The 24684-nt window shown below is 44.8% G+C and overlaps 1 pseudogene; it reads right to left on the bottom strand.

Moving 5' to 3' along the window:
- Positions 1-12924: 12924 nt before the first annotated feature.
- On the bottom strand, positions 12925-13042 carry LOC126427513 (5S ribosomal RNA; annotated as a pseudogene).
- Between the last annotated feature and the right edge of the window lie 11642 nt (positions 13043-24684).

Genomic DNA, 24684 nt, shown 5'->3' with positions numbered 1-24684 from the left:
AGGAACTTACTAAATTTTCTAGCGACGGCGGCAAATAAAGTTACTCTTACAAAAAAGTAAGCGAAACAACGTCGCCATTTTACGTTATTTACAGACTTCGTTACATTACTCCTTTCAATATAATAATAAACCAGATGTAAACAAACACAAACGCTATGATCGGTGAGCAGCCGTAGTTTTCGTACACTGCTGTTGTTTCGCTCTTGGAAGTATGAGGTGCATTCAAGTTCTAAGGCCTCTGATTTTTTTTCTCCAGACTGGAAAGAGATCGAAACAAGTGCATTATTTTAAAATGAGGCCGCGTTCATTGTCAATATGTCCCAGAGATGGCAGCACCGTATGGCAGATGGAATTTTACCGCCAGCGGCGAGAATGAGAACTGTTTTAAATACTTAAAATGGCGACGTTTTCCTTACTTGAACAGCGTGCATCATTCGTTTTCTGAATTTGCGTGGTGTGAAACCAATTGAAATTCATCGACAGTTGAAGGAGACATGTGGTGACGGAGTTACAGATGTGTCGGAAGTGCGTTCGTGGGTGCGACAGTTTAATGTAGGCAGAACATCATGTGACAACAAACCGAAACAACCTCAGGCTCGCACAAGCCGGTCTGACGACACAATCGAGAAAGTGGAGAGAATTGTTTTGGGCGATCGCCGAATGACTGTCGAACAGATCACCTCCAGAGTTGGCATTTCTGTGGGTTCTGTGCACACAATCCTGCATGACGACCTGAAAATGCGAAAAGTGTCATCCAGGTGGGTGCCACAAATGCTGACGGACAACCACACGGCTGCCCGTGTGGCACGTTGCCGAGCAATGTTGTCGCACAACGACAGCATGAATGGGACTTTCTTTTCGTCGGTTGTGACAATGGATGAGACGTGGATGTCATTTTTCAATCCAGAAACAAAGCGCCAGTCAGCTCAATGGAAGCACACAGATTCACCGCCACCAATAAAATTTCGGGTAACCGCCAGTGCTGAAAAAATGATGGTGTCCATGTTCTGGAACTTACCCATTGCGTTCCAAAGGGCACTACGGTAACAGGTGATCCTACGAAAATGTTTTGAAGAACAAATTCCTTCCTGCACTGCAACAAAAACGCCCGGGACGGGCTGCGCGTGTGCTGTTTCACCGAGACAACACACCCGCACATCAAGCTAATGTTACGCAACAGTTTCTTCGTGATAACAATTTTGAAGTGATTCCTCATGCTCCCTACTCGCCTGACCTGGCTCCTAGTGACTTTTGGCTTTTTCCAACAATGAAAGACGCACATTCACCAGCCGTGCTGCTATTGCCTCAGCGATTTTCCAGTGGTCAAAACAGACTCCTAAGGAAGCCTTCGCCGCTGCCATGGAATCATGGCGTCAGCGTTGTGAAAAATGTCTACGTCTGCGGGGCGATTACGTCGAGAAGTAACGCCAGTTTCATCGATTTCGGGTGAGTAGTTAATTAGAAAAAAAATCGGAGGCCTTAGAACTTGAATGCACCTCGTTGGTCGGACTTATGTATTAGATATCTTATTAGTATGTCATTGTAAATGAAACTTTAAGACATTCTGATGTGTTGACAGCCATCAACGGTTTTCCTAATCATACTTTAGGTAGGTAATTTTTATTTCAGAACTCGTGTACAGTCACAGTATCTGTAAGCGCCACTTCTGCTCTTGATTGTCTCGCTTTTACGTATCGTGAAAATGGATGACACTGCTTCCTGCTTCGTAGTGAAACGCACACGGAACACCATTAATGGCTAGAAAGAAGCTGTACTTAATGCTTTACAGAGAAATATCAGCTATGACATTTATCAAGAAACGCTATGTAGTATACAGGGTGGTTCATTGATCGTGACCGGGCCAAAAAAATTATGAAATAAGGGTCAAACGAAAAAACTAGCCGGCCGGGGTGGCCGAGCGGTTCTAGGCGCTACAGTCTGGAACCGCGCGACCGATACGGTCACAGGTTCCAATCCTGCCTCGGGCATGGATGTGTGTGATTACCTTAGGTTAGTTAGGTTTAAGTAGTTCTAAGTTCTAGGGGACTGATGACCTCAGATGTTAAGTCCCATAGTGCTCAGAGCCATTTTTCGAAAAAAACTACAAAGAACGAAACTTGTCTAGCTTGAAGGGGGAAACCAGATCGCGCTAAGGTTGGCCCGCTAGATGGCGCTGCTATAGGTCAAACGGATATCAACTGCGTTTTTTTAAATAGGAAACCCCATTTCTATTACATATTCGTGTAGTACATAAATAAATATCAATGTTTTAGTTGGACCACTTTTTTCACTTTGTGATATATCGCACTGTAATAGTCACAAACATATGGCTCACAATTGTAGACGAACAGTTGGTAACAGGTATGTTTTTTTAAATTAAAATACAGAACGTAGGTACGTTTGAACATTTTATTTCGATTGTTCCAATGGGATACATGTATCTTAGTAAACTTATCATTTCTGAGAACACATGCTGTTACAGCGTGATTACCCGTAAATACCACATTAATGCAATAAATGCTCAAAATGATGTCCCTCAACCTCAATGCATTTGGCAATACGTGTAACGACATTCCTCTCAACAGCGAGTAGTTCACATTACGCAATGTTTGCACATGCATTGACAATGCGCTGACGCATGTTGTGAGGCGTTGTCGGTGGATTACTATAGCAAATATCCTTCAACTTTCCCCACAGAAAGAAATCCGGGGAAGTCAGATCCGGTGAACGTACGAGCCACGGTATGATGCTGCGACGACCAGTCCACCTGTCATGAAATATGGTATTCAATACCGCTTCAACCGCACGCGAGCTATGTGCCGGACATCCATCATGTTGGAAGTACATCGCCATTCTGTCATGCAGTAAAACATCTTGTAGTAATACCGGTAGAACATTACGTAGGAAATCAGCATACATTGCACCATTTAGATTGCCATCGATAAAATGGGGGCCAATTATCCTTCCTCCCATAATGCCGCACCGTACATTAACCCGCCAAGGTCGCTGATGTTCCACTTCTCGCAGCCATCGTGGATGCCAAATAGTGCATATTATGCCGGTTTACGTTACCGCTGTTGGTGAATGACGCTTAATCGCTAAATAGAACGCGTGGAAAAAATCTGTCATCGTCCCGTAATTTCTCTTGCGTCCAGTGGCAAAACTGTACACGACGTTCAAAGTCGTCGATATGCAATTCCTGGCGCATTGAAATATGGTACGGGTGCAATCGATGTTGATGTAGCATTGTCAACACCGACGTTTTTGAGGTTCCCGATTCTCGCGCAATTTGTCTGGTACTGAGGTGCGGATTATCCGCGACAGCAGCTAAAACACCTACTTTGTTGCAGGTCGTGGTTGGCGTTTCACATGTGGCTGAACACTTCCTGTTTCCTTAAATAACAAAAGTATCCTTCGAACGGTCCTGACACTTGGATGATGTCGTCCAGGACGCCCGTTGGGAATCTTGATCACAATAACCATACATCAACACGATATCGACCTTTTCCACAATTGGTAAACGGCCCATTTTAACACAGGTAATGTATCGCGAAGCAAATACCGTCCGCATTGGCGGAATATTACATGATGTCACGTACTTATACGTTTGTGACTATTACAGCGCCATCTATCACAAAACTAAAAAAGTGGTTCAACTAAAACATTCATACTTCTTCACGTACTACACGAATATGTAATAAAAATGGGGGTTCCTATTTAAAAAAAACGCAGTTGATATCCGTTTCACCTATGGCAGCGCCATCTAGCGGGCCAACCATAGCACGATCTGGATTCCCCCTTCAAGCTAGACGAGTTTCGTTCTTTGTAGTTTTTTCGTTTCATGCTTATTTCGTGAGATATTTGGCCCGGTCACTATCAATGGACCACCCTGTATATATTGTAGTAACTCAATTATATGCGTGACATAATCTGTAGGGTAATTGGATGTACTGGCGGAAGGCGGTATGGAACACGTTACGGTCTACAATTTTTTTTGGTCCATTTGAATACCTAAATCATTTAATATGAAATTCATGAAAGATATGGTAATTAACTCATACTTAACCATCATTTTTTTTCAAGAAAAAATGCACGTCTTCTAGTTTCTAATTACATATCGCAATTCTGGTTTCCATTGCAAATACACATTCAGAATTGTCGATATTTCATAAAAGATTGTTAAAGTTAAGCAAACATTGTCACAATTAAATTTTTTGGAGAAAATGAAAAATCAAATGCTGTTTGTTTGAATATGCTAATTGTTTTGTAGGACAGATGTGGTCTCACATGCGCCAGAGTGATAAGGGTCGCAGAAACATGGAAAACAATTTTCACGGCGCCCAGCACACCACAGGAATGCTGTATTTTTACAGTTGTCGCCTTAACACTGCAATGTGAACCAAATAGGACTGATCTGAAGCCGAGTTAAGGGATTTGTCGTGATGGACTTCTTGGTGGTTTGTGATTCTGTTGTGATCGCCTCGTTATCAACGTAATAGTACTGAAATATATTCCTCGGAGCCTGATATGGAAGGAGTTCGGAGATTACCAGACCACTGACTGACTAATACCTTCAGTGGCTTCAATATTTAACTACATGGTGAAATCCCAGTAGTGCGCTTTTACGCCACACATAGATCATGCAGAAAAATTACCTCGATAAGTCAGCAATTTTTATCACTCTTGTTTTTAATTACAATATTATTTTTGCTAAGATCGAGAGCATGTTATGTTTTCCATCATATCACCTAAAAAGTGTGAGTTTTGCCGTTATTTCGTTCTGTTTAAAAACAGAATGACATTCAAAGTTATTTTGTTCTCGTCTCTTTTTGCGTCTTAGCTGCAACTGCTCGCATCATGGCAGGTTAGTTGGACCAGGTGGTTACCCGAGTTTAATGCGCCGTTAAAGCTGCTATTCTATATATGGCTGAGTCGATGCACGCGCAACGCACAACATTAACTATATTTTCATTATCGTACTTGACTACTCGAGACAGCTTGGCTTCCGCTCCACGTGAAATGAAAACCAGTGAGGTTCCAGCAAACGCGGAAGAATACACAGTGTGTTTACATGAGGTTTATTCTTACGATGAACGGAATATATTCTCTGTGCGATAGCAATGGAGATACTATCGAAGACAGTGCTGCCAAAGCGGAGTTACTAAACACACGCTTCCAAAGTGGCTTCACGGAAGAAGACGAACTAATTAATCCAGAATTCGAATCAAGAACAGCTGCCAACATGAGTAACGTAGAAGTAAATATCCTCGGATACTGAAGCAACTTAAATCACTTAATAAAAGCAAGTCTTCTGGTCCAGACGGTATACCAATTAGGTTCCTTTCGGAGTATGCTGATGCATTAGCTCCATACTTAGCAATCACATACAAACGTTCGCTCGACGAAAGATCCGTACCCAAAGACTGGAAAGTTGCACAGGTCACACCATATTCAAGAAAGGTAGTAGGAGCAATCCACAAAATTACATGCCTATATCGTTAACGTCGATATATAGCAGGATTATAGAACATATATTGTGTTCAAACATTATGAATTACCTCGAAGAAAACGGTCTATTGACACACACTCAACGTGGGTTTAGAAAACATCGTTCCTGTGAAACACAACTAGCTCTTTATTCACATGAAGTGCTGAGTGCTATTGACTAGGGATTTCAGATGTATTCCGTATTTCCGGATGGCTTTTGACACTGTACCACACAAGCGGATCGTAGTGAAATTGCGTGGTTATGGAATATCGTCTCAGTTATGTGACTGGATTTGTGATTTCCTGTCAGAGAGGACACAGTTCGTAGTAATTGACGGAAAGTCATCGAGTAAATCAGAAGTGATTTCTGGCGTTCCCCGAGGTAGTGTTATAGGACCTTTGCTGTTCCTTATCTATATAAACGATTTAGGAAACAATCTGAGCAGCCGTCTTCGGTTGTTCGCAGATGACGCTGTCGTTAATCGACTAATAAAGGCATCAGAAGATCAAAATAAATTGCATAACGATTAGAAAAGATATCTGTATGGTGCGAAAATTGGTAATTGACCCTAAATAACGAAAAGTGTGAGGTCATCCACGTGAGTGCTAAAAGGATTCCGTTAAACTTCGGTTACACGATAAATTACCAAATCTAAAAGCCGTAAATTCAACTAAATACCTAGGAATTACAATTACGAACAACTTAAATTGGAAGGAACACATAGAAAGTGTTGTGGGGCAGGCTAACCAAAGACTGCGTTTTATTGGCAGGACACTTAGAAAATGTAACAGACCTACTAAGGAGACTGCCTACACTACGCTTGTCCGTCCTCTTTTAGAATACTGCTGCGTGGTGTGGGATCCTTACCAGATAGGACTGACGGAGTACATCGAAAAAGTTCAAAGAAAGGCAGCACGTTTTGTATTATCGCGAAATATGGGATAGAGTGTCACAGAAATGATACAGGAAACGGGCTGGAAATCGTTAAAAGAAAGGCGTTTTTTGTTGCGACGGAATCTTCTCACAAAATTCCAATCACCAACTTTCTCCTCCGAATGCGAAAATATTTTGTTGATACCGACCTACATAGGAAGGAACGATCACCACGATAAAATAAGGGAAATTAGAGCTCGTACGGAAAGATATAGGTGTTCATTCTTTCCGCGCGCTATACGAGTTTGGAATAATAGAGAATTGTGAAGGTGGTTCGATGAACCCTCTGCCAGGCACTTAAATGTGATTTGCAGAGTATCGATGTAGATGTAGATGTACAACATGTTCATTTCCACTTTTGACGACATCATCGACCTAGCAGTTGTCGCTTTGCAGCTGTCTGGTGTGCATGTTTTACTGCAAATGAACCACATAAACATGAACGTCCCTCGAATGGGATTGCTTCCTTGCGTTAGTTCTACCACGGCATCTGATCGCTACGCAGGGGCATAAGTTGGCAGCACTTCAACTGTCGATGCTCACATATTGGAATGCACACTTAACGGCTAGGTGTATGCATCATTTTTCTTTGTGAACATCTATGGCAAAGTACCTTACGAATCATACAAGTTTCATTGGCCTCCTTGTACGAGGTGCATTCAAGTTCTAAGGCCTCCGACTTTTTTTTCTAATCAACTACTCACCCGAAATCGATGAAACTGGCGTTACTTCTCGACGTAATCGCCCTGCAGACGTACACATTTTTCACAACGCTGACGCCACGATTCCATGGCAGCGGCGAAGGCTTCTTTAGGAGTCTGTTTTGACCACTGGAAAATCGCTGAGGCAATAGCAGCACGGCTGGTGAATGTGCGGCCACGGAGAGTGTCTTTCATTGTTGGAAAAAGCCAAAAGTCACTAGGAACCAGGTCAGGTGAGTAGGGAGCATCAGGAATCACTTCAAAGTTGTTATCACGAAGAAACTGTTGCATAACGTTAGCTCGATGTACGGGTGCGTCGTCTCGGTGAAACAGAACACACACAGCCCTGGCCGGACGTTTTTGTTGCAGTGCAGGAAGGAATTTGTTCTTCAAAACATTTTCGTAGGATGCACCTGTTACCGTAGTGCCCTTTGGAACGCAATAGGTAAGGATTACGCCCTCGCTGTCCCAGAACATGGACACCATCATTTTTTCAGCACTGGTGGTTACCCGAAATTTTTTTGGTGGCGGTGAATCTGTGTGCTTCCATTGAGCTGACTGGCGCTTTGTTTCTGGATTGAAAAATGGCATCCACGTCTCATCCATTGTCACAACCGACGAAAAGAAAGTCCCATTCGTGCTGTCGTTGCGTGTCAACATTGCTTGGCAACGTGCCACACGGGCAGCCGTGTGGTCGTCCGTCAGCATTCGTGGCACCCACCTGGATGACACATTTCGCATTTTCAGGTCGTCATGCAGGATTGTGTGCACAGAAATGCCAACTCTGGAGGCGGTCTGTTCGGCAGGCATTCGGCCATCCCCCAAAACAATTGTCCCTACTTTCTCGATCGTGTCGTCAGACCGGCTTGTGCGAGCCCGAGGTTGTTTCGGTTTGTTGTCACACGATGTTCTGCCTTCATTAAACTGTCGCACCCACATCCATAACTCCGTCACCACATGTCTCCTTCAACTGTCGATGAATTTCAATTGGTTTCACACCACGCAAATTCAGGAAACGAATGATTGCACGCTGTTCAAGTAAGGAAAACGTCGCCATTTTAAGTATTTAAAAAGGTTCTCATTCCCGCCGCTGGCGGTAAATTCCATCTGCCGTACGGTGCTGCCATCTCTGGGACGTATTGACAATGAACGCGGCCTCATTTTAAAACAATGCGCATGTTTCTATCTCTTTCCAGTCAGGAGAAAAAAAATCGGAGGCCTTAGAACTTGAATGCACCTCGTATATTAATATTCGGAGTTGGTACTTCAATTTTCGTGTTCATGTGTTAATGTTATGATAGACAGTTCTTTGATTCCGGTAGTCTTGACCATATTTGTTGTTACCGATATCGATACTGGCAAGATTTTCGAGATTGTTTTCATTACAATAATAAAAATGTGAGAAAGTGATGCAGGAGCCAGGGTACCATTATTATAATAATCAGTACTTCTCCATTTTGGCTGACTGGATGGCGAATGTAAAAGCTAAACATGACTTTATTATTCCTCGTATGACGTGTTTCGGAATTTATGCATCATCAGATATCCAGGTGCGGTTACTGCACGCAGATACGTTTGTTTCACATACAACTTCAAACGCCGCGTCTACATCCAGTAATGGCTGCTAGATGTATGATGAGGGGCAAAATTCCGAAACAGGTCATACGAGCAATTCAATTGGCATTCCCTGGACCACACGTCAATTCTTGGCAGATCCTACTCCATTTCAGTACAATTTTCCATTGTTACAATCTCTCGATATAATACAGCATCATCCGCTAAAGGCTTCAGTGAACTTCCAATATTATCCACAAGGTCATTTATATATATTGTGAATAACAACGGTCCTACGACACTCCCCTGCGGCACACCTGAAATCTCTCTTACTTCAGAAGACTTCTATTGAGAATGACATGCTGCGTTCTGTTATCTAGAAACTCTTCAATTCAATCACACAATTGGTCTGATAGTCTAATGCTCTTACTCTGTTCATTAAACGACTGTGGGGAACTGTAACAAACGCCTTGCGGAAGTCAAGAAACACGGCATCTACCTGGGAACCCGTGTCTATGGCCCTCTGAGTCTCGTGGACGAATAGCGCGAGCTGGGTTTCACACGATCGTCTTTTTCGAAACCCATGCTGATTCCTACAGAGTAGATTTCTAGTCTCCAGAAAAGTCCAACTTTGAACATGGCTGACGCTTACAGCAACCGTATACACAAAGTTGAAAATTATGTAAAAATCTGCCAACCAGTTGCATAGGTTTTCTGTATACCTTGACCAGGTTTCGTCACCACTAAGGGTGACTTCATCAGAAGGTAAGGTAATTGCATGAAGAACATATCGTCAAAGATGAAGTCACCCTTAGAGGACCGAGCGAGGTGGCTTAGTGGTTAGACACCGGCCTCACATTCGGGAGGACGACGGTTCAATCCCGCGTCCGGCCATCCTGATTTAGGTTTTCCGTGATTTCCCTAAATCGCTCCAGGCAAATGCCGGGATGGTCCCTTTGAAAGGGCACGGCCGACTTCCTTCCCCGTCCTTCCCTAATCCGATGAAACCGATGACCTCGCTGTCTGGTCTCCTTCCCCAAAGAACCCAACCCAACCCTTAGAGGTGACGAAACCTGGTCAAGGTATACTCGAACATAATACATGTTCCAAAATTCTGCAACTGATCGACGTTAGAGATATAGGTCTATAGTTCTGCACATCTGTTCGACGTCCCTTCTTGAAAACGGGGATGACCTATGCCCTTTTCCAATGTTTTGGAACGCTACGCTCTTCTAGAGACCTACGGTACACCGCTGCAAGAAGGGGGCAAGTTCCTTCGAACTGGTATCCCATCAGGTCCAGCGGTCTTTCTTCTTTTGAGCGATTTTTATTGTTTTTCTATCCCTCTGTCATCTTTTTCGATATCGACCAATTTGTCATCTGTGCGACAATCTAGAGAAGGAACTACAGTGCAATGTTCCTCTGTGAAACAGCTTTGGAAAAAGACATTTAGTTCAAATGGCTCTGAGCACTATGGGACTTAACATCTATGGTCATCAGTCCCCTAGAACTTAGAACTACTTAAAGCTAACTAACCTAAGGACATCACACAACACCCCTAGAACTTAGAACTACTTAAAGCTAACTAACCTAAGGACATCACACAACACCCAGTCATCACGAGGCAGAGAAAGTCCCTGACCCCGCCGGGAATCGATCCTGGGAACCCGGACGTGGGAAGCGAGAACGCTATCGCACGACCACGAGCTGCGGACCAGACATTTAGTATTTCGGCCTTTAGTCTGTCATCCTCTCTTTCAGTAACATTGTGGTTCCTGAGAAAAACTGTCGGATTGACAGGCAGATCCTGTAATGGCTCCGCTTTTACCGATGAGACACGAAACCCTAAAAAGAATCATCGGGACGTGGAGATATGACATTTCTTGGTGGCCACGTAGCGCAGCGGTGATAGGCGGTGGATGCCGCCTGGAGACGAGATACGGGCTGCGTTTCGTCACGCAGCGCGGCTGACCTCCTCAGGCAGGGGTTATCTGCTTCGCGGGGGACCCACCAGCGCCACGCCCCCCGCCATGCGGTTGGTAACACAGCCCGTGGGGTCGCCACTATCTCTCGCTGATAGCCCGGCTGCGTACGGCTCCATCTGGTCCCTCGGCTGTGACTCAGCCGCGCGATGAAAGAAAAAAAACAAAGTCCACGGAATATTCCCTGCAGTACCAGCCCGGTCACAGAAAGGGTCTTCTCAGCAATTATTAAGGTTATCAGTTGGCGTCGACTGTTCCCTAGTCGTACAAGGGCGTGAATTACGAGGAGCGTTCAATAAATAGTGCAAGATTTTTTTTCCTCGTCCAATTTCGGTTGAAAGAATGTGCAAATCGTTGCGTGGCATCGTGGAATACTGCCGCTTCAGCCCCCACAGTTTCATGAAGTTCCGACAGGCGGCGGCGCCGTACGTAACCTTCAAAATGGCGTCTGTAGCGGAGATGCGTTCCAAGCAGAGAACTGTCATTGAGTTTCCTTTGGCGGAAAATTATAGCATGACAGATATTCACATGCGCTTGCAGAATGTGTACGGCGACTGGAAGTAAACAAAAGCACGGTGAGTCGTTGGTGGAGGCCTCGCAAACTTGTCCGATCTCCCGCGGAGATCTGGTCGGCCACACACAGCTGTGACTCTTGCAAGGGTGGAACGTGCGGACACTCTCATTGGACGTGATCGACGGATCACAATCAAACACTGTCGAGTACAATGACTTACCTGGAGACTAGGAATGTACTTTGTAGCAATCAGCATGGGTTTCGAAAAAGACGGTCGTGTGAAACCCAGCTCGCGCTGTTCGTTCACGAGACTCAGAGGGCCATAGACACGGGTTCCCAGGTAGATGCCGTGTTTCTTCACTTAGGCGTTCGATACAGTTCCCCACAGTCGTTTAATGAACAAAGTAAGAGCATATGGACTATCAGACCAATTGTGTGATTGGATTGAAGAGTTCCTAGATAACAGAACGCAGCATGTCATTCTTAACTGAGAGAAGTCTTACGAAGTAAGAGTGATTTCAGGTGTGCCGCAGGGGGAGTGTCGTAGGACCTTTGCTATTCACAATATATACATAAATGACCTTCTTGATAACATTGGAATTCCACGGACGCTTTTTGCGGATGATGCTGTAGTATATCGAGAGGTTGTAACAACGGAAAATTGTACTGAAATGCAGGAGGATCTGCAGCGAATTGACGCATGGTGCAGGGAATGGCAACTGAATCTCAATGTAGACAAGTGTAATGTGCTGCGAATACATAGAAAGATAGATCCTTTATCAATTAGGTACAATATAGCAGGTCAGCAACTGGAAGCAGTTAATTACATAAATTATTTGGGAGTAGGCATTAGGAGTGATCTAAAATAGAATGACCATATATAATTAATCGTCGGTAAAGCAGATGCCAGACTGAGATTCATTGGAAGAATCCTAAGGAAATGCAGTCCTAAAACAAAGGAAGTAGGTTGCAATACACTTGTTCGCCCACTGCTTGAATACTGCTCAGCAGTGTGGGATCCGCACCAGATAGGGTTGATAGAAGAGAGAGAGAGAAAATCCAACGGAGAGTAGCGCACTTCGTTACAGGATCATTTAGTAATCGCGAAAGCGTTACGGAGATGATAGATGAACTCCAGTGGAAGACTCTGCAAGAGAGACGCTCAGTAGCTCGGTACGGGCTTTTGTTGAAGTTTCGAAAACATACCTTCACCGAGGAGTCTAGCAGTATATTGCTCCCTCCTACGTATATCTCGCGAAGAGACCATGAGGATAAAATCAGAGATTATAGCCCACACAGAGGCATACCGACAATCTTTGTTTCCACGAACAATACGAGACTGGAACAGAAGGGAGAACCGATAGAGGTACTCGAGGTACCCTCCGCCACACACCGTCAGGTGGCTTGCGGAGTGTGGATGTAGATGTAGATGTAGACCTTACTGTTCAACTGCGCTTGGCTAGTGCTGAGACACTCGTCCAGCTGTTGGGGAACTCATAGATGTGTGCCCCTTGAGTTCATCACCACATAACAGGAGACTATTGACTCCTCCCGAAAAGGCCATGAAGCCTCAAAGGACCGACCGGCCGCCAAGTCACCCTCAGCCCACAGGCGTCACTGGGTGCGGATACGGAGGGTCATGTGGTCAGCACACTGCTCTCCCGGCCGTATGTCAGTTTCTGAGACCGGAGCCGCTACTTCTCGATCAAGTAGCTCCTCAGTTTGCCTCACAAGGGCTGAGTGCACCCCGCTTGCCAACAGCGCTCGGCAGACCTGATGGTCACCCATCCAAGTGCTAACCCAGCCCGACAGCCCTTAACTTCTGTGATCTGACGGGAACCGGTGTTACCACTGCGGCAAGGCCGTTGGCCAACAGGAGACCATAGAGAACAACAAAGGACCATCTGTGCGGAATTGCTCACGCGTTACGAGACTCATAGTGACAATTTTTCGCAGAACACTGTCACCACGGGCACTGAAACTTGAGTTCGTTCTAACCGGAAAGGAAGTGGCAATCCATGAAGTGGGACCACACCACCTCTCCTCCGAAGAAAAAGTTCAAAGCGGCATCCTCGGCTGGCAGAGTCGTGGCGACGGCCTTCTCGGACAATGAAGAGGTTATTCTGTTTGATGTCCTCCATCGTGGAGCAACGATCAGTTCCGAAATGTATTGTCCCACTTTTAGGAAACTGGAGAAACGAGAAAATCGTGTTCGTCGCCACAAAAATGCAAGCCAACTTCTTCTTCCTCACAAGCTTCTTCTAATAAAATTGCTTGCCTGTGGAATATCACCTCAGTTGTCCGAAAGAATTCGTGACTTGCTACCAGAAAGGTCACAGTTCGTAGTAATAGATGGAAAGTCATCGAGTAAGACAGAAGTAATATCTGGTGTTCCCCAGGAAAGTGTTGTAGGCCCTCTACTTTTCCTGATCTATATTAACGACATGGGAGACAATCTGAGGAGCCGTCTTAGAATTTTTGCAGATGATGCTGTCATTTACCGTCTTGTACAGTCATCAGATGCTCAAAACGACTTGCAAAATTATGTAGATAAGATATCTGTATGGTGCGAAAAGTGGCAATTGACCCTGAATAAAGAAAAGTGTTAAGTTATTTGCATGAGTACTAAAAGAAATTCGCTGAATTTCGATTGCGCGGTAAGTCACACAAATCTGAAGTCTGTAAATTCAAGTAAATACTTAGGGATTACAATTACAAATAACCTAAACTGGAACGATCACATAGATAATGTTGTGGGTATAGCAAACCAAAGACTGCGATGCAATGGCTGAAAACTTAGAAAGTGCAACAGGTCTACTAAAGAGACTGCTTACACCACGCTTGTCCGCCCTACTCTGGAGTACTGCTGTGCGGTGTCGGATCCGCATCAGGTGGGACTGACAGATGACATCGAAAAAGTACAAAGAAGGGCAGCTCGTTTTGTATTATCGCGAAATAGGGGGGATAGTGTCACAGACATCATACGTGAATTGGAGTGGCAACAAAGGCGTTTTTCGTTGCGACGGGATCTTCTCATGAAATTTCAATCATCAGTTTTCTCCTCCGATTGCGAAAACATTCTGTTGTCACCCACCTACATAGGAAGAAATGATCTTCACGATAAAATAAGAGAAATCAGGGCTTGCACAGAAAAATTTAAGTGTTCGTTTTTCCCGCGCGCCGTTCGAGAGTGGAACGATAGAGAGACTTCTTGAAGGTGGTAAATTGAAGCCTCTGCCAGGCACTTTATTTAGAATAGCAAAGTAATCACGTAGGTGTAGATGTAGATATCGCAAGCTCTCACATGCATCTGCGAATCAGAGGGAGAACACAAAACTCCATTGGACTGTTCTTCCCCGTCTACCCCACAGCCCGGATCTCACACCTTCGGACTTCCATCTGTCTGGCCGAAAGAAGGCTGCACTTCGCGGGAAGCAGTGCGTGGGTGATGGGGAGGTTACTGACGCAGCAGGACGTTCGTTCCGACGTCGACCAGTAGAGTGGTAGCATGCGGGTATACAGGCTCTCACAGTAAGGTGACGCAAGGCCGTCGCATTGAATGGAGATGTTGTTGTTGTTGTGGTCTTCAGTCCTGAGACTGGTTTGATGCAGCTCTCCATGCTACTCTATCCTGTGCAAGCTTCTTCATCTCCCAGTACCTACTGCAACCTACATCCTTCTGTATCTGCTTAGTGTATTCATCTCTTGGTCTCCCTCTACGATTTTTACCCTCCACGCTGCCCTCCAATGCTAAATTGGCGATCCCTTGATGCCTCAAAACATGTCCTACCAACCGGTCCCTTCTTCTTGTCAAGTTGTGCCACAAACTCCTCTTCTCCCCAATTCTATTCAATACCGCCGCATTAGTTATGTGATCTACCTATCTAATCTTCAGCATTCTTCTGTAGCACCACATTTCGAAAGCTTCTATTCTCTTCTTGTCCAGACTATTTATCGTCCACGTTTCACTTCCATACATGGCTACACTCCATACAAACACTTTCAGAAACGACTTCCTGACAAATTTATACTCGATGTTAACAAATTTCTCTTCTTCAGAATCTCTTTCCTTGCCATTGCCAGTCTACATTTTACATCCTCTGTGCTTCGACCATTATCTGTTATTTTGCTCCCCAAATAGCAAAACTCCTTTACTACTTTAAGTGTCTCATTTCCTAATCTAATTCCCTCAGCATCACCCGACTTAATTCGACTACATTCCATTATCCTCGTTTTGCTTTTGTTGATGTTCATCTTATACCCTCCTTTCAAGACACTGTCCATACCGTTCAACTGCTCTTCCAAGTCCTTTGCTGTCTCTGACAGAATTACAATGTCATCGGCGAACCTCAAAGTTTTTATTTCTTCTCCATGGAATTTAATTCCTACTCCAAATTTTTCTTTTGTTTACTTTACTGCCTGCTCTATCTACACATTGAATAACATCGGGGAGATGCTACAACTCTGTCTCACTCCCTTCCCAACCACTGCTTCCCTTTCATGCCCCTCGACTCTTATAACTGCCATCTGGTTTCTGTACAAATTGTAAATAGTCTTTCGCTCCCTGTATTTTATCCCTGCCTCCTTTAGAATTTGAAAGAGAGTATTCCAGTCAACATTGTCAAAAGCTTTCTCTAAGTCTACAAATGCTAGAAACGTAGGTTTGCCTTTCCTTAATCTTTCTTCTAAGATAAGTCGTAACGTTAGTATTGCCTCACGTGTTCCAACATTTCTACGGAATCCAAACTGATCTTCCCCGAGGTCGGCTTCTACCAGTTTTTCCATTCGTCTGTGAAGAATTCGCGCTAGTATTTTGCAGCTGTGACTTATTAAACTAATAGTTCGGTAATTTTCACATCTGTCAACATCTGCTTCCTTTGGGATTGGAATTGAACGGAGATAATGCTGAAAAATACAGTATTGTAGACAAGAAGGTGTGGAATAATATGGTGTATTGGAATCCTGAATAAAATCAACCTGCTTTCAGAGAAAATGTGTTTCCACTACTTGTCGAACGGCCGTATTGCAAATCGTTATACAGAAGTAGTCTGAAAAGCCTGTAAGTATGTTGTAGGATAGGTTGTGCTGAGAAATAATTGTTAAGAAAAAATTCGGTTACCAGTTAATTAGCATTGAAGTTAGTCAATCAGGCAGTTGCGCGCGCAAATCCATGCGGCTGTAGTGTCCCTCTTGCAACATTCACCATTATCGAGGTGAAACATAAATAAAAATGACTGTATGTGACTCAAAATGAACTGCAAACATCGATTTATCTGCGAAAGGTAATAACACTAAATGTAAAAATATACAATATAGATCGATAGATGCAGAAAAGACATAATTTTTATTGTATGTATAAGCAATTAAAAGAAGTATTATTATCTTTGTAAGAGTATAAAACACAATGCAATGCTCATTCTTCTGTCTAGTCTGTTTTGTTCTGTTCGTTCTGGTGTTAGCTGGAATAAGGTACGCAAGCTATTGTGCTGCGCTAGCATTTGTTTCTGTCGTAACGTAATTGCAAATATTTAGTGGTGTAAACTGTGTCCTAGTAAGAATATATTAGTATAAAGTGACCTCCGTGTGTTATTTCACTTTTATCTTATGAAAAGAATATTTAATGAAAATTATTTAGCATGTTTCCAGCTGCTGCGGAGCGAGTAACAGTGATCTCTGACTGTTAACAATTAGCCGCCTTTACGCGGTACATTTAAAAATATTTTTTCACAGCACAATGTCTGGTAGCCGGAGCGGAAGAAATTATGTAAAAATATTCAATGAGATTAATTGAAGGAATCCAGTGAAATAATTTTATTAAAACTTGTCTATTTTCTGTGATAGAAATAATTTCAGAGCTGAGTAATACTACGCTATTGCATTTACAGTAATCTGTAGGGAGCCTGGCGCCCGATAAAACCAGATATAATACGTAATTGGGAACCTACGAAATTCATTATTTTGCATATTATATCTCTTATGTATTTTTTTGAAAGCTGAACAAGAGAGCGTTACAGAAATAGGTCGTGGGAATAGTAAGGATCGAACCCGAGCAAAGGCAGAGAAGTCTCGTACGCAGTCATCTACGCTATGAGAACACGGTACACTAATTGCATCTCCCGGGCAGCTTGAACTGGCGCAAGCAGCGGCTTGATTGGCTAACTTCAGGGCTAATTAAGTAATTGAGGCTGTGTCTGACCAGCCTGCGCAACGTGGTGTGCAAAACTGAAGGACGGAAATGACTTCCACATAATCTTCACAGCCACGTAACACAACTCAATGAAACTTGGACCATACATCGAAACTAATATCGATATCTCGAATTTTTTTAAACGGTAAGGAAATATACATAATGAAATTTTCACTCTGCAGCGGAGTCTGCGCTGATATGAAACTTTCTGGCAGATTAAAACTCTGTGCCGGACCAAGACTCGAACTCGGGGCCTTTGCCTTTTGCGGGCATCTGCCAGGAAGTTTCAGTAACAAAATACATCGGCAGTATTTTTTCCCCCAGACGTTTGTTGCTGTTGTGGTCTTCAGTCCTGAGACTGATTTGATGCAGCTCTCCATGCTACTCTATCCTGTGCAAGCTTCTTCATCTCCCAGTACCTACTGCAACCTACATCCTTCTGAATCTTCTTAGTGTATTCATCTCTTGGTCTCCCTCTACGATTTTTACCCTCCACGCTGCCCTCCAATACTAAATTGGTGATCCCTTGATGCCTCAGAACATGTCCTACCAACCGGTCCCTTCTTCTTGTCAAGTTGTGCCACAAACTCCTCTTCTCACCAATTCTATTCAATTCCTTCTCATTAGTTATGTGATCTACCCATCTAACCTTCAGCATTCTTCTGTAGCACCACATTTCAAAAGCTTCTATTCTCTTCTTGTCCAAACTATTTATCGTCCACGTTTCACTTCCATACATGGCTACACTCTGTACAAATACTTTCAGAAACGACTTCCTGACACTTAAATCTATACTCGATGTTAACAAATTTCTTCAGAAACGCTTTCCTTGCCATTGCCAGTCTACATTTTATATTCTCTCTACTTCGACCATCATCAGTTATTTTGCTCCCCAAATAGCAAAACTCCTTTACTACTTTAAGTGTCTCATTTCCTAATCTAATTCTGGCAGCATCACCCGACATAATTCGACTACATTTCACTATCGAGTGCCGATATTTTTATTTTATTTTTATTTTTTCGAAATTTTCGGTAAATATTTGAAACTGTTCCTTTGAAATTTGAGTTCAGCATAATTTTCCTTTTCCTGTGTGAAGGAGTCTTTCTACTTTTTGGGCTTTCATCTCGTGCAGTCTTTGTCTGTGATTGTAAGAAGCAAGTATAGACGGCACAAAGAAGAACTCCGACCGCACTGAGCGGTGGTCGTCTGAATGGAACAACAAGATTTCCGATGTGAAGAAATACCATACCAGCTGCATTAAAAAACAATTTTTAATGCAACTAGTGTGCTGTTTCTTCACATCAGCATCCTCCATAAAAAGCTGCTGAAAATGATCAATAAAAATCTAAATGACAGGATTGGTTTTTGCGGTGGTCCGAGACGTGTGGGGTTAAATGCTGACGTAATCGGCGCTCGGCGGTACCAATAGAAACTGCAGCATGTAACACCACCACGCAATTTTGTCACTACAACTAATAAGTCGCTGGCCTTGGCAGAAATGACAAAAAAAAACAACAACAACAACAGGGAAGTGGACATGAAGTGTTGAAACACGTATGTTGTGTGGCGGCGATGGCGAGGCATTGCAGAGTCTCTGACCAGAGAGCCATTTATCGTGGCTAGTCCGCGCTTGACCGCGCGAGAGCTGCGAGCGGTACTCTGTCAGTAGTAGTCGTACAGTACAGTTGCGAGCAGCAGTCTATGGGCAGTCTGTGAGCAGTGCAGTCTGTCGGTGGTAGCAGCCCAGTGCAGTTGTGTGTGAGGAGTCGGCGGGCGTCGACATGGCACTCTGGTCAAGATTCAGGATGAGGTATATTATTTTTAAATGTGCTCAGCTAATAATGTAAATTAACTGTAACTAATTTGTGCAATAATCGCCCCAATAATAATTTTGGTTTTCAAAGTAATTTTTTAACAAAGAATTCTTTAATGAAAGAAATATTCCCTTCATATTCCTTAAAGAAAAGCTTCCCTTAAATTCAAAATTTCTGCAATCAATTTCCTCCAAGCTATGGCAAAAATAAATATGAGCAGATGCAGTTTAACTAAGGTAAGAATTTCAGTTTAATTAATGAACAGGGCGTAATATCGATATTTCGATCTGTTTTGTCACTGAGATTTTATTATCACTGAATTGACTTTCATTTTTTGTGAGGAACTTATACCTGGCTCAGATTGCTAATTTTTGTTTAATTGTCATTGTCATTGAATTTATTTGCTAGGAGGTTACGTTAGGTTGTATTCTTGTCAACATTCAACTATTGTGTCTCAAAATTTCTCTGTGGAGCTTACACTTAGCACAATGTCCATTAGCATTTAAAATAATATCATTTAAAAAATTTCGGTGGGGAGGTTACAGTGTTTCCGACAAATCCGATATGTGACGACACCGAACGATGGGCTAACCACACACGTCTTATTGTGCCACTTGTATGCAGTTACCATGGCTAGCAAAGTGGTTATCGCGAAGCGTGAACGTACATCGTTTTCGTTTCAATTCTTTAGCTAAGAGGGATAAGTAGGCTGGTAGATTACTGATGTACCAGGTGATCAAAAAGTCAGTATTAATTTGAAAACTTAATAAACCACGGAATAATGTAGATAGAGAGGTAAAAATTGACACACATGCTTGGAATGACATGGGGTTTTATTAGAACAAAAAAAAAAAAAACACCCCATATTGCTAGACGCGTGAAAGATCTCTTGCGCGCGTCGTTTGGTGATGATCGTGTGCTGAGCCGCCACTTATGCTTGGCCTCCCTGGTCCCCAGGCCTCAGTCCGTGCCATTATTGGCTTTGGGGTTATCTGAAGTCGGAAGTGTATCGTGATCGACCGACATCTCTAGGGATGCTGAAAGGCAACATCCGTTGCCAATGCTAGAGTGTTGCAAAGCTCTGTGTTTGACCCGTCACGTCTCGCCTGTTGACGGGGGGACCGAGCCGTTCGTGTCCGGCCCCATACGACTCGAATCGGTCGCGTACTCGGCCCATGTCTGATGTCCGGATTCCGGACACGCGGATAACAGAGCATGACCGGTCATCGCTGACGTCTCACCTTCCCACGCCCCGGCTCGCTGCACTGTACTGTACGAATCCAACGCCTCTCCCTCTCTCTCTCTCTCTCTCTCACACACACACACACACACACACACACACACACACACACACACAATGTATTTATCTCTCTCTCTTTTAATACAAAAGTAACGTTTCCAAGAACGAGTGCGTGACACAGCTAAATTCATAAAGCACTTGCAAAGTAAAATGATATTTCAATACAATCGCAGATAGGAGACGTAGCAATTTTATGTCTGGAAGTGATCACAGTCTTCGGGTGGCCAAGCGGTTAAAGGCGCTACAGTCCGGAACCGCGCGGCCGCTAGGTCGCAGGTTCGAATCCTGCCTCGGGCATGGATGTGTGTGATGTCCTTAGGTTAGTTAGGTTTAAGTATTTCTTAGTTCTAGGGGACTGATGACCTTAGAAGTTAAGTCCCATAGTGCTCAGAGCCATTTTTGATCACAGTCTTCTCGCAAACGAAAGTCAAGGCTAGATTTTTAATCCGTTGTACTTCCTCTTAAAAAATACATATCTGTTAGTACACATCGATTACGCTAGTTAATTATAAATCTATCGCGTATTATAATGAAACAGTGCATATAACTGCAGTAATTACTCACATGACAGTCAGTGCCATTGTCACTGCAAATTTGTTGCAGTTTGTGAAACCAAAGAAGAACTAACTGGATTGTCGGTTCTGTTTCGCCTTCTAATTCATCTGTGTCCTCTTTAAATTGTCTCAGAAAATGCGCAATTTCTCTTGCAAGCTTATTATCATATCCTTGCAATCTGTAAGCGCTTTTCCGCCAGCAAAGCAGCAACTTCGTTATACTGAGTGTGTAAGGATTCCAGCATAGCGCAGAAGCTGTTCCTGCGTGTGCAGACCTATTGTTCCGACGATGATTTCAAAGACGAGCAGAGGCCACTTTTCTTAATGTACCTTACAATGCATTTTGCAGTATTTATTGTTGATGCGATGTTCGGGGCATGATTTAACAAGAAGTTATCTTCATCGAAAATATGGCTAAGTGCTGTGTTTATACAATGAGTAGCACAAGGAATCCTTTCGTGATTTTCCAAAGCCTTTGTTACATTAGCAACCTGCAAAAACAAAACTGTGCAACATGTCTGGCGAAATGTCCCAATCAGCGATCCTCTCTTCAATTTCTTTCATAATATTTACTCCCGTCTTCTTCACATCAGGGAATTTTGTTGTAAATAAAACATTGTTCACAGGAGACCAATCTGTGGTAATGTAATGTGTTTTAAGTGTCAAACAGTGCGCCTGATTATGCGAATCAGTCCACATATCAACTGTCGCAGCACTTGTATTATTAACAACTTCCGCAATAATAGAAGGCATTATACTGCTTCCCATTGCATCAGCTTGTTCTTTGACATGTCTGCTTATACACTCCTGGAAATTGAAATAAGAACACCGTGAATTCATTGTCCCAGGAAGGGGAAACTTTATTGACACATTCCTGGGGTCAGATACATCACATGATCACACTGACAGAATCACAGGCACATAGACACAGGCAACAGAGCATGCACAATGTCGGCACTAGTACAGTGAATATCCACCTTTCGCAGCAATGCAGGCTGCTCTTCTCCCATGGAGACGATCGTAGAGATGCTGGATGTAGTCCTGTGGAACGGTTTGCCATGCCATTTCCTCCTGGCGCCTCAGTTGGACCAGCGTTAGTGCTGGACGTGCAGACCGCGTGAGACGACGCTTCATCCAGTCCCAAACATGCTCAATGGGGGACAGATCCGGAGATCTTGCTGGCCAGGGTAGCTGACTTACACCTTCTAGAGCACGTTGGGTGGCACGGGATACATGCGGACGTGCATTGTCCTGTTGGAACAGCAAGTTCCCTTGCCGGTCTAGGAATGGTAGAACGATGGGTTCGATGACGGTTTGGATGTACCGTGCACTATTCAGTGTCCCCTCGACGATCACCAGTGGTGTACGGCCAGTGTAGGAGATCGCTCCCCACACCATGATGCCGGGTGTTGGCCCTGTGTGCCTCGGTCGTATGCAGTCCTGATTGTGGCGCTCACCTGCACGGCGCCAAACACGCATACGACCATCATTGGCACCAAGGCAGAAGCGACTCTCATCGCTGAAGACTTCACGTCTCCATTCGTCCCTCCATTCACGCCTGTCGCGACACCACTGGAGGCGGGCTGCACGATGTTGGGGCGTGAGCGGAAGACGGCCTAACGGTGTGCGGGACCGTAGCCCAGCTTCATGGAGACGGTTGCGAATGGTCCTCGCCGATACCCCAGGAGCAACAGTGTCCCTAATTTGCTGGGAAGTGGCGGTGCGGTCCCCTACGGCACTGCGTAGGATCCTACGGTCTTGGCGTGCATCCGTGCGTCGCTGCGGTCCGGTCCCAGGTCGACGGGCACGTGCACCTTCCGCCGACCACTGGCGACAACATCGATGTGCTGTGGAGACCTCACGCCCCACGTGTTGAGCAATTCGGCGGTACGTCCACCCGGCCTCCCGCATGCCCACTATACGCCCTCGCTCAAAGTCCGTCAACTGCACATACGGTTCACGTCCACGCTGTCGCGGCATGCTACCAGTGTTAAAGACTGCGATGGAGCTCCGTATGCCACGGCAAACTGGCTGACACTGACGGCGGCGGTGCACAAATGCTGCGCAGCTAGCGCCATTCGACGGCCAACACCGCGGTTCCTGGTGTGTCCGCTGTGCCGTGCGTGTGATCATTACTTGTACAGCCCTCTCGCAGTGTCCGGATCAAGTATGGTGGGTCTGACACACCGGTGTCAATGTGTTCTTTTTTCCATTTCCAGGAGTGTAGTAGAGGGATGTGGCATGACACCTGCCACGTTAACTTCTTCATAATGCGCACCTAGATGTATTAATTCTTGGCCTAGTTCTCTGAAACCTTTACGTGAAACAGCATTAAAATGTCTCATATCTTTAGCACACATTGCAACACATTTTGCTGGAATACTATTTTTTATTACTGCCGCTATTCCTGAAGGAGCTGTATCTTTGTGAGGTTTCCTGCAACTGCGTTTCTTTAAATGAGTGGTTCCCGACTGGAAACACAATAATATGGAGCAGTTTATGCACGATACGTACCCAGTAGACGCAACGTTTTCGTCTACAACCAACAGAAATGTACTCCATACTTGGCTTTTTAGACCTTCCCGCTCCTTCAGTGTGTAAACATTGGTTACAATCTTAGGTCTTACTGCACTGGCTTTCTCGCGCTGCATGATGACAGAGAAAGACACGACACAAATGAGAAGCCCGTACTGGCTGCAGTCTCACACGGATAGTGACACGTGTAATGTGTTTGAAGTTGCGCGCTACGTAATCGGTCACAGATTCTACACTCCTGGAAATGGAAAAAAGAACACATTGACACCGGTGTGTCAGACCCACCATACTTGCTCCGGACACTGCGAGAGGGCTGTACAAGCAATGATCACACGCACGGCACAGCGGACACACCAGGAACCGCGGTGTTGGCCGTCGAATGGCGCTAGCTGCCCAGCATTTGTGCATCGCCACCGTCAGTGTCAGCCAGTTTGCCGTGGCATACGGAGCTCCATCGCAGTCTTTAACACTGGTAGCATGCCGCGACAGCGTGGACGTGAACCGTATGTGCAGTTGACGGACTTTGAGCGAGGGCGTATAGTGGGCATGCGGGAGGCCGGGTGGACGTACCGCCGAATTGCTCAACACGTGGGGCGTGAGGTCTCCACAGTACATCGATGTTGTCGCCAGTGGTCGGCGGAAGGTGCACGTGCCCGTCGACCTGGGACCGGACCGCAGCGACACACGGATGCACGCCAAGACCGTAGGATCCTACGCAGTGCCGTAGGGGACCGCACCGCCACTTCCCAGCAAATTAGGGACACTGTTGCTCCTGGGGTATCGGCGAGGACCATTCGCAACCGTCTCCATGAAGCTGGGCTACGGTCCCGCACACCGTTAGGCCGTCTTCCGCTCACGCCCCAACATCGTGCAGCCCGCCTCCAGTGGTGTCGCGACAGGCGTGAATGGAGGGACGAATGGAGACGTGTCGTCTTCAGCGATGAGAGTCGCTTCTGCCTTGGTGCCAATGATGGTCGTATGCGTGTTTGGCGCCGTGCAGGTGAGCGCCACAATCAGGACTGCACACGACCGAGGCACACAGGGCCAACACCCGGCATCATGGTGTGGGGAGCGATCTCCTACACTGGCCGTACACCACTGGTGATCGTCGAGGGGACACT

The sequence above is a fragment of the Schistocerca serialis genome, chromosome 11 (assembly GCF_023864345.2).
Source record: "Schistocerca serialis cubense isolate TAMUIC-IGC-003099 chromosome 11, iqSchSeri2.2, whole genome shotgun sequence".
Lineage (NCBI taxonomy): Eukaryota > Metazoa > Arthropoda > Insecta > Orthoptera > Acrididae > Schistocerca > Schistocerca serialis.
This window is presented reverse-complemented; position numbering and strand designations above follow the sequence as displayed.